A 9,510-nucleotide genomic window follows, 5' to 3' on the forward strand; every position below is an offset into this window, starting at 1 on the left:
GTGAGGTGCCCACTTGCACCACTTCTCTTCAACATAGTACTGGAAGTTCTAGCAAGATCATTAGGCAAGAGGTAGAAACAAAAAGCATTCAAACTGCAAAGGAGGAAGTAAAATTGTCTCGTTTGTAGACAGTCTGATCTTACATGTAGAAAACCCTAAATATCCCACCAAAAAAAAAAAAAGCCACCAGAAAACTATTAAAACTAATATAGAACGTAAAATGGTTCAAAGCGAAAGTGAAGTCACTCAGTCATGTCCGACTCTTTGCGACACCATGGACAGTATAGCCTATCAAGCTCTTCTGTCCATGGGATTTTCCAGGCAAGAGTGCTGGAGTGGATTGCCATTTCCTTCTCCAGGGGGTCTTCCTATTTTACAAGAAAAACAGTATAGTGGATTCCTCAAACAGAATGAAAATGACCACATGACCCAGCAATTCCACTTCTAGGTATACATCAGAATTGAAAGCAGGGTCTTGGGAAGATAAGTGTACACTCCTGTTCATAGCAGCATTCTTCACAGACACTAGATGAGGAAGCAACCCAAGTGTTCATTTAAGGATAAACAAAATGTGCTACACATTAACACATACAGTGGAATAAATATTATTCAGCCTTTAAAAAGGAAGGAAATTCTGACACAAGCTACAACATGGATGAGCCTTAAGGACAATATGCTAAGTGAAATAAGCCAGTCACGAAAAGACAAAATGCTGTATCATTTGAGTTATATGATTTGAGGCATTTAGAGTAGTCAACTTCATAAAAAGAGTAAGTCTGATGGTGGCTGCCAAGGGCTGGGGATAAGAGGGGTGAGAAGTTATTGCTCAGCAGGTTAAGGAACAGCAGTTTGTAAATGGACTTAGTACCACTGAACTGCACACTCAAAAAATGGTTAAGATGGCAAATTTTATGTGAAGTGTATTTTACCACAATTTTTTAAATTGTTTTCTAAGTAGCAGTTTTGTTGGGCTTTTAATGATAGAACGTATGTAGAATCGTGAGCCCAGGAAATTAGCTGAGCTGATCCCTCCTGGTTAGCACAACTAGGGCCGTGCACACCCACGCTGTGTCACCAACTGTGTGAGCTACCATAGATCTCTGGCGAGGGACAGAGAGATGGTGACTGGGCGGGGCCTGGGCTGGTTAGGAGGAGGGGCCTGGGGGCAGGGAGGGGCTCCTGCAGATGGGGGGGGGGGCGGGGGGGGCAGGAAAAGCGTGAGGAGAACGCGGGGGTGGGGAGCCCAGGGGTTAGGAGAGGGGAGGGTGGTCACACCCTCACCACCTCCATGGGCCAGGACTCAGACACTAGCTGGATGCAGGTGTGCGCAGGGGGAGAGAACCCAGACCCTCTGAGCTGGACCCGAGGCCTGAGCTTTTCATGGGGGAGAAATAGAACCTTCTGGGCTGAAGGCAGCTGCTCAGAACCCCAGTGACCAAGGCTGACCCCAGACTGAGCCCGAAGGGGCTGCTGCCTCTGTACATACTTCTGAGCTGGCTGGGTCTCACTCACCCCACAGTCCCAGGAGGCCACCAAGGGTGGAACGTCCACAGCAGGCTGGCTGGGTGACTGTGGTGGGGAGAGGGAAGGGAGGATCTGCCCACTGCAGCCCTGGGGGCGGGGGAGAGCGCCTGGTTCACATCCTGATGAGACGCCAGCTGACAGCACAGTGGGCATCACGGGGTGAGCTGCGGGGGAAGCACGTCCATCAAGGGTGGGTTTCTCCTGGGCTGAGAAATTTTGTTTGCTCATGAAAATTCTAGTTTCTTTTTGAACCTGTTTCCTTCCCTGGGGTTGCAAGGCCAGGAGGACCCCTTTTAGGAACACAGTTAGGCGGTGGTGACGCCCACGGATCACCCTTTGGTTTAGGTCTCGGGGTCGTTGTGGATGGACTGCCATAGCTTTGGCATCTTCTGAGTTACAGGAATTCACAGCTGGCGTCTCCCAAGCGATGAGTACAGAAACCCCCACTTGCAGAAAGAGGAAGGGACAAAAACAGCCTCAGGCACTGGAGGTGACAGCCAGGAACAGGGGTGGGGCTGCAGGTATGTGAGTAACAGCCAGAATGTTCTCTAATGGAATCTGGGTCCAGTAAGGGAGAGGACGTCTCCGCTGAGAATGAAGGTGTGTGAGAGGGCACACGGTGACAGTGACGCATCCCAGGGGACTCTGGTGAGCGATGGTTCATTCGGGCTTCCAAGTCCCGAAGGTGACCACGTGGCAGGCACCACAAAGGGCACACGACACCCATTATCTCATTTAATTCACAAATATCCCTGTGGGAGGGGATTACTCTCATTCTATAGACAAGCAAATCAAGACCCAGAAATCAAGTCGTTCATCTGAAGTTGCTCAGTGAGTAAACAGAAGAGGTTTTCAACCCAGATATACCAAACTCACTCTCAACAAGCTGAGGGTTCTCCAAGGTGTCTGGTTAGATGCCTGTTGTATATTCAAGGTGGGACGAGAGAGAGGGCCGTAACTGTGATAAAATTAGGGGTGCAACCCTGACGCACTATGCGGCTGTTTTTCCTTTTTTTTTTTTTTTTACTGTGGTGGGTCTTCTTTGCCTCACGCGGGCTTTCTCTAGCTGTGGTGAGCGGGGCTACCCTTTGTTGCAGTGCACGGGTTTCTCACTGAGGTGCCTTCTCTTGTTGCAGAACATGGGCTCTAGGCACGCAGGCTTCAGTAGCTGCAGCATGCAGGCTCAGCAGTTGTGACCCAAGGGTTTTAGAGCACGGCCTCAGTAGCTCTGGTACACCGGCTTAGTTGCTCCAAGGCATGTGGGATCTTTTCAGAGCAGGGATTGAACCGGTGTCCCTTGAATTGCAAGATGGATTCTTAACCACTGGACTACCAGTGGAGCCTGTATGTGGCTGTTTTTGTGGAAGATGCTCTGCAGAGGAGAAAGCCAGGGGCCACAGTTCAGAACAACCAGGTTCCTGGATGGTAATGTGAATGATCAGGTCCTTTTTGCAGGAAGGAAACCCAGGACAAGGGGACTGCGACACCAGCCCAGGCAAGCAGAGAGCAGAGCTGTTCATCAGCGGGGACCCCATGGCTCCCTGCCCACGGCCTCAGAGGCGCAGCTGTCTCTGCCTAGCCACACTTCCAGCCTGCCTGCTAGACGGCAGGACCATGTGAGGGCAGAGAGAAAGAAGATGGCGTTTCCAAAAGTGGGGAGCTCTGAGGTTCATGGTCTCCTACCCCCAGCTGGTTGGGCTGCAGGCACCAGCTCCTGGTGGGGCAGAATGCAGAGCCTCCCCAGGTCAGCAGGCTGGAGCCAAGATGCTTTCCTGAATGGGATTTCCAACGACAAGCTCTCTGGTCCTTGTCCGTGCATGCATGCTCAGTCATGTCCGACTCTGCGACACCATGGACTGTAGTCCACCAGGCTCCTCTGTCCATGTGATTCTCCAAGCAAGAACACTTGAGTGGGCTGGCATTTCCTCCTCCAGGGGATCTTCCCAACCTAGGGATGGAACCCAGGTCTCCTGCACTGCAGGCGGGTTCTTTACCACTGTGCCACTTTGGAAGTCCCCTGTTTCATGTCCACTATTCATGAAAAACTGACATCTCTCTCCTCCCCTCAGCCTCCCCATTCCCTTACCCATCAATCTTGCCCCCAGGGGGATCCACTGTGAAAAGTGTGGCTTCTGTCCTACGAGGGAATCATTTATCTACATATTTACAAATTGATATTTTCTTAAAAGAAGATTGCGTGCAGTGTACTGGCCGGCAGCCTCCCCATTTCATCTCTGAATGGTGGGCTTTCCTGGCTCCTCAGTCTGCACGTGGATGCCTAGTGTCCTTCTCCGGCACAGATGGCATGGCATCCCACAGTGCAGACACAGCCCTTGTGGGCCCGGGTGCTGAGTGGATATAGTCACAGGCCTTCTTAAGAATGGGTTTCGCACAGAGTTGCTCCTTCCCATCAACTAACCAGAGGTGGGGACAGGGGAGCTGGGGAGGTGACATCTTGCCCCAGAGGATCTGGTAATCCCAGGACTCTGGTCCCTCTGATGTTTAAGGGATTTATAGGAGATGACGGACCCAAGGGGTGATGTGGCTAGGGGATTGACGGTTGGGAAATGGATGAGGTCTAGAAAGTCTTTTGTCTAGGAGGGGTGGGCCTGTGAGGCTACAGGGTCTGAAACACCTCCCATGGTGCAATGGTAGCTCCACACAGTCAGGCCTGCTGCCCTCAAAGAGCTGAGCTGCAGCCTCCTTCTAGGGGCTGAGGTGCTATCCACTCCGGGCAGCCAGGCTGTGTCCTGCAAACCTCTGGGTGCAGCTCTCTGGAGCCTCCGTCTCGATCACCCAGGTGAAGCACTGGCAGCTCCCCTCCATTCCTTACAAGAGCTCTGCTCTTCTGAGTCATGGACCAAGCAGTGGGGCAGCCAAGAGCCTTTCCTTTCTTTTTTTTAAGCCCCAGAGCTGCAAAAACTGGTCTGTTTATAGTGATAGAAATCAACTTACCCAAAGGACATGCTTCCTGGCAAGTCCAGGAGACCAGTGGGACACAGCCACCGTGGACCCTGAAGGGTCCTGGGTTCCCCAGAAGCCCACTGGCATGCGTAATGTTGCCCTCCTTTCTCACTGCCTTCCCTTCCCCACCCTCCCTCCCTGTCCTTGAACAAGCCGTCACCACTCCTCCCATGCTGCAAGCACTGTGTTAAATTCTAGGTATTGAGAGGTGAGGGTCATAGGCTTCCACATTGGAGAAGGAAATGGCAACCCACTCCAGTGTTCTTGCCTGGAGAATCCCAGGGACGGGGGAGCCTGGTGGGCTGCCGTCTATGGGGTCGCACAGAGTCGGACACGACTGAAGCGACTTAGCAGCAGCAGCAGCAGCAGCAGTGGTAAAGAATCTGCCTGCTAATGCAGGAGATGTGGGTTTGATCCCTGGGTGGGGAAGATGCCCTGGAGGAGGAAATGGCAACCTGCTCCAGTACTCTTGCCTGGGAAACCCCATGGACAGAGGGGCATGGTGGGCTCCAGTCCAGCTCACAAAGAGCTGGACATGACTTAACAACTAAACAACAAAAGCAAGGGCTGAAAAAACAAGTTCCTGCTACTCTTCAAAAGGACATGCCGTTCTTCTGCACTGAGTTTCATAATCTGCTTGGCTGAAGTTTTACGGTTTTATTGTGTTTTCTGATTTTATGCTGTCCCAGATCTCCAGGGTCCCTATGCCAAAGCATAGAACTACGGGCTGGTCCCTGGACCCCTGTTTTTGTCCCAAGCTCTTGGCACTGACCACGCCTTCCAAGGACTAAAGAGACATGGGCACCTGCTGGACTCCCCTCTCTTCCCTGGAGAACTCACACTGGCCTTGGCAAAGGCCCTCATGGCTGCCACACGGGATGCTCCCAGGGACAGTGGGCCCCCCTCCACCTCTCAGGCTCTCGAATCCCTCCCTCCTCAGCCTGGTCACCTGTGCTCAGACATCGTGGGCGTGGCGCTTGGAGGGTGTGTTTGAGACTGACTGAATGAACAGGTCACCAGGTGGAAACTGAAGCTCAGTGAGTTTCTGCCTCTGAGTTTCAGGTCTGCCTCTTCACGAGTCCTAAAAGGTGATGTGCGGGACTTCGCTGGTGGTCTAGTGGCCAAGACTCCGCCTCCCAAGTCAGCAGGCCAGGGTTCAACCTCTGGCCAGGGAACTAGATCCCACAGGCCACAACTGAAAGAATCCGCACACCAAAATGAAGCCTGAAGATCCTGTGTGCCGCAACTAAGACCTGAACAGCTAAATCGATCAATCAGTATCTTACAAAATAAAACTAAAAATAATGTACAGAGTGAAAATAGTTGCCTTGGTTTGGAAGAGATGGGTGGTAGCATCAGTACAACTTTCCTTACTAATATACATTAGTAAGTGTATTTTTCCCAAGAGAAAACAAATGCAGAGAACAGACAGCAAAAGAGGGCCCACCAGCACAGTAGGTGGGAGGCAAAAGGCTTCCCAGTCGAGTGGTTTCTCTGGGAGTGGGTGACTGGTCCTCCAGAAGAGGTCAGTTTCCACAGGGAGGCCTTAGGAGGAAGCCCAGGTAGAAGTGTGAGTCTGAGAGCAAAATGCCTGCGATCAAGGCTGTTCCAGGATGCACCTGCAAAATTCTAATGTTTACTCAATTCTTCACAGTCTGAAATGCATGCTGTGTGGCAAAGGCTATTTGAGTGAAACCTGGAAGGGACAAGCTTAACAGGAAGCAGCCGGTCTGCCCCAACCTGTTTGGAGGGTGAGTCTGCCTCTGGGGGCCCCCGGCCCAGCCCTCCCTGTGCACCGAGTGCTTCCTGATATTTTGGGTGACTTAGGCCAGATTCCGGCACAACTCGAGGGGCAGAGGGTGAGCTTCTTCTGCAGAGGTGAGGGTCCTGCCCCTCTCCAGGGTGGAGAGATTGAGTCGGATTAGTCTCAGGGCTGGATTTCCCAGGTCATGCTAGCAGTAAATAACCCGATTGCCAATGCAAGAGACATAAGAAACATGGGTTTGATCCCTGGTTCGGGAAAATCCCTGGAGGAGGGCATGGCAATCCAATCTAGTATTCTTGCCTGGAGAATCCCATGGACAAACGAACCTGGGAAGCTACAGTCCACGGGGTTGCAGAGAGTTGGACACGACTGAAGCGACTTAGCACGAGCATGCAGCAGTCTCAGGGCTGAACAGGAGAGAAATGACTCAGCTTGAGGTGTGCTTTATGCTCTTTAAATTTTGCTTCTTTCCGCCTGAGTCCAGCCTGCCCTTGGCCTTTCCAGCTCTGCCCCAGGAGCCACTCTGCTCCCCACAGAAATCAGACCCTTTCCGGCCTCCAGGACCCATGTATGCCTCTCGCTTGGCCTGGCACACCCGTTTCCCCCTTCCTGCTCAGGCTCTCCTCAGACTCCCCTGTCTTCTTTTGCCAGAACCCATCTGTGCTGTTTCCTTCTGCCCTGGATGCCACAGGTCTCCCCACTGCTCCCCCAGCAGAGTGGCTCTGACCCCCTCAGGGATTCCCATATCTATCCTGCAACCTCACAGCATGAGGAGCAGGGCCTGACCAAACTCCAGGGCCGGGTGCCTGCTGCTCCTCTGTAGGGAAGGCTGCCTTCTCCCTCCAGGTAACCACTGCTCCCCCCTCAAGGGTCCCTTCCTCCACAAGCTCCCTGGACCCCGAGCCCAAGCCAGGCTAGGCTGCTGGGTGCTCTTGAGTCTGCCTGCACTCCCTCCCAGCACCAAACCCTTTACACATTTATCATGCAGTGTTTGATTGACCTCTCTCTCCTGTGATCTAGGGCGAGCTTCAGAAAGGCAGGGATCCACACCCTTGCCAACATTTGTTGTGTTCTTTTCAGTGATAGCCATTCTGGAAGGTATGAGGTGAGACCTCACCATGGTTTTGATTTGCATTTCCCTGATTATGTTGAGCATCTTTTCATGCGCCTGTTGGCCATTTCCTCTTTGAAAAAATGTATATTCAATTCTTCAACCCATTTTTAAATTGGGGTATTTTTTATGTTGAGTTATAGGAGCTGTTTAGATAAGTTGGATATTAACTCCTTTTATCATCTGCAAACATTTTTCTCATTGAGTGGTTTGCCTTTTCATTTGTCATGGTTGCCATGCCTTTCATGGTTGTCTTTGCTGGGCAAAAGCTTTCAAGTTTAATTAGGTCCCATTTGTTTATTTTTGCTATTATTTCCTTTGCTTTAGGAGACAGATCCAAAAAATTACTGCTACAATTTCTTTCAAAGAATGTTCTGCCTATGTTTTCCTCTAGGAGTTTTATGGTTTCTTGGCTTACATTTAGGTCTTTGATCCCTTTTGAGTTTTGTATGTGGTATAGTAGAATGTACTAACTTCATTCTTGTATATGTGGCTGTCCAGTTTTCCTAGTACCACTTACTGAAGAGACTGTCTTTTCTCCATTGTATATTCTTGCTCCCTTCATCCCAGATTAATTAACCGTAAGTGCATGGGTTTGTTTCTGGGCTCTCTAGTCTGTTCCATTGATCTGTGTGCCTGTTTTTGTGCCAGCACCATACTATTTTAATGACTAGCTTTGTAGTATAGTCTGAAGTCAGGATGAGTGATTCCTCCAGCTCTGTTCTTTCTCAAGATTATTTTGGTTATTCAGGGTCTTTTGTGTTTTAGTACACATTTCAAAATTACTTGCTCTAGTTCTGCAAAAAATGTCATTAGTATTTTCATAGGGGTTGTATTGAATCTTTAACAATATTAATACTTCCGATTCATGTTGGCAAGGATGTGAAGAAAAGAGAACCCCCGTACACTGTTGGTGGGAATGTAAATTGATGATGCAGCCACTTTGGAAAATAGTATGGAGGTTCTCAATATACTAAAATTGGAACTGTCATCTGACCCAGCAATTCCACATCTGGGTATATGTCCGAGAAAACCAAACCACTCCTCTGCAAAGGTACATGCACCCCGATGTTCATAGCAGCATTATTTTCAATCACCAAGGTATAGAAGCAACCCAACTGTCCATCAACAGATGAATGGATAAAGAAGATGTGAGATACACACACACACACACACACACATACGCAATGAAATACTACTAAATCATAAAAAAGAAAAACCTTTTGCCGTTTGTAGTAACATGGATGGACTCGGAGGACATCAGACTAAATGAAATGTCAGAGAAAGGCAAATGCTGTGTGATATTCATATATGAAATCTAAAACTATACAACAAACTAGCTAATATAATAAAAGAGAAGCAGACTCACAGATACAGTTTTCGAGTGTGTGGGTTTTATGCAAGGGACACAGAGGCAGTGGGGACTGTCAGCCATCGCCAGTCAAGAGGCCCAATTGCTCTCCTGGGCATGTTCCTTCTCCACTCTGAGCCTGGAGGTGGGGTGACACCCGCTGGAAAGGCTCCTTGAGATTAAATGAGGTCACGTGGGCAAAGAGCCTAGGGGGTGCTGGGCACTTAGCAGGCCCTCAGCAGTGCTGGCTCCCTCCACGGTCCAAGATTCAAGGCAGGTGTGATTGCCCTTAATCCATCGCCCAGCAGTTCCAGCGCCGAGTGGTGCGGATCGGGGTGGTGCAGAGTTCCAGGCTCCAGGCTCTGAGGGCACAGGGAGAAGGCATGGGTGACCGTACCTGGTCTCAGCAGTCCCTGCAAGGCAGGGAACTAGTCCCACGGTGAACTTGGATGCATATTAACGCACCCGGCAGAAAGATAAAAGAGCCCCAACTTAAGAACAGTTTGCGCTATGCTGATCCAAGAGATGCCACGGTGCCTGCGGAGTTTAGGGAGCCAACTGTTGATGGTGATCATTCTTAACAAATGCTGATCACCTGCAAAGAGTGTAAAGCGCCTCACCGAATGGCTTTATTCGGCTTCCGATGGAAGGTAGCGCCCAGACGTGGGGCTCAGGAGTCAAACCCCAGTCTAAACCTTGGAGTGTTTCAGGGCTGCGCCTATGACGCTGGGCAGGGCCCTTGGGGCGCGCCCCACGGTTTCGGGCGGGGACCGGGCGGCGGCGGCGGCCGGGGCT

The 9,510-nt window shown here is 50.7% G+C and overlaps 1 long non-coding RNA gene across 1 annotated transcript; it reads right to left on the reverse strand.

Moving 5' to 3' along the window:
* Nucleotides 1-8,736: 8,736 nt before the first annotated feature.
* On the reverse strand, nt 8,737-9,462 carry LOC113900908. Its single transcript, XR_003513259.1, has 2 exons — nt 9,336-9,462; nt 8,737-9,077 (listed from the first exon to the last, which is right to left on the reverse strand). It is a non-coding gene; the product is annotated as an uncharacterized LOC113900908 (long non-coding RNA).
* Nucleotides 9,463-9,510: the final 48 nt, after the last annotated feature.

The sequence above is a fragment of the Bos indicus x Bos taurus genome, chromosome 11 (assembly GCF_003369695.1).
Source record: "Bos indicus x Bos taurus breed Angus x Brahman F1 hybrid chromosome 11, Bos_hybrid_MaternalHap_v2.0, whole genome shotgun sequence".
NCBI classification, from domain to species: Eukaryota; Metazoa; Chordata; class Mammalia; order Artiodactyla; family Bovidae; genus Bos; species Bos indicus x Bos taurus.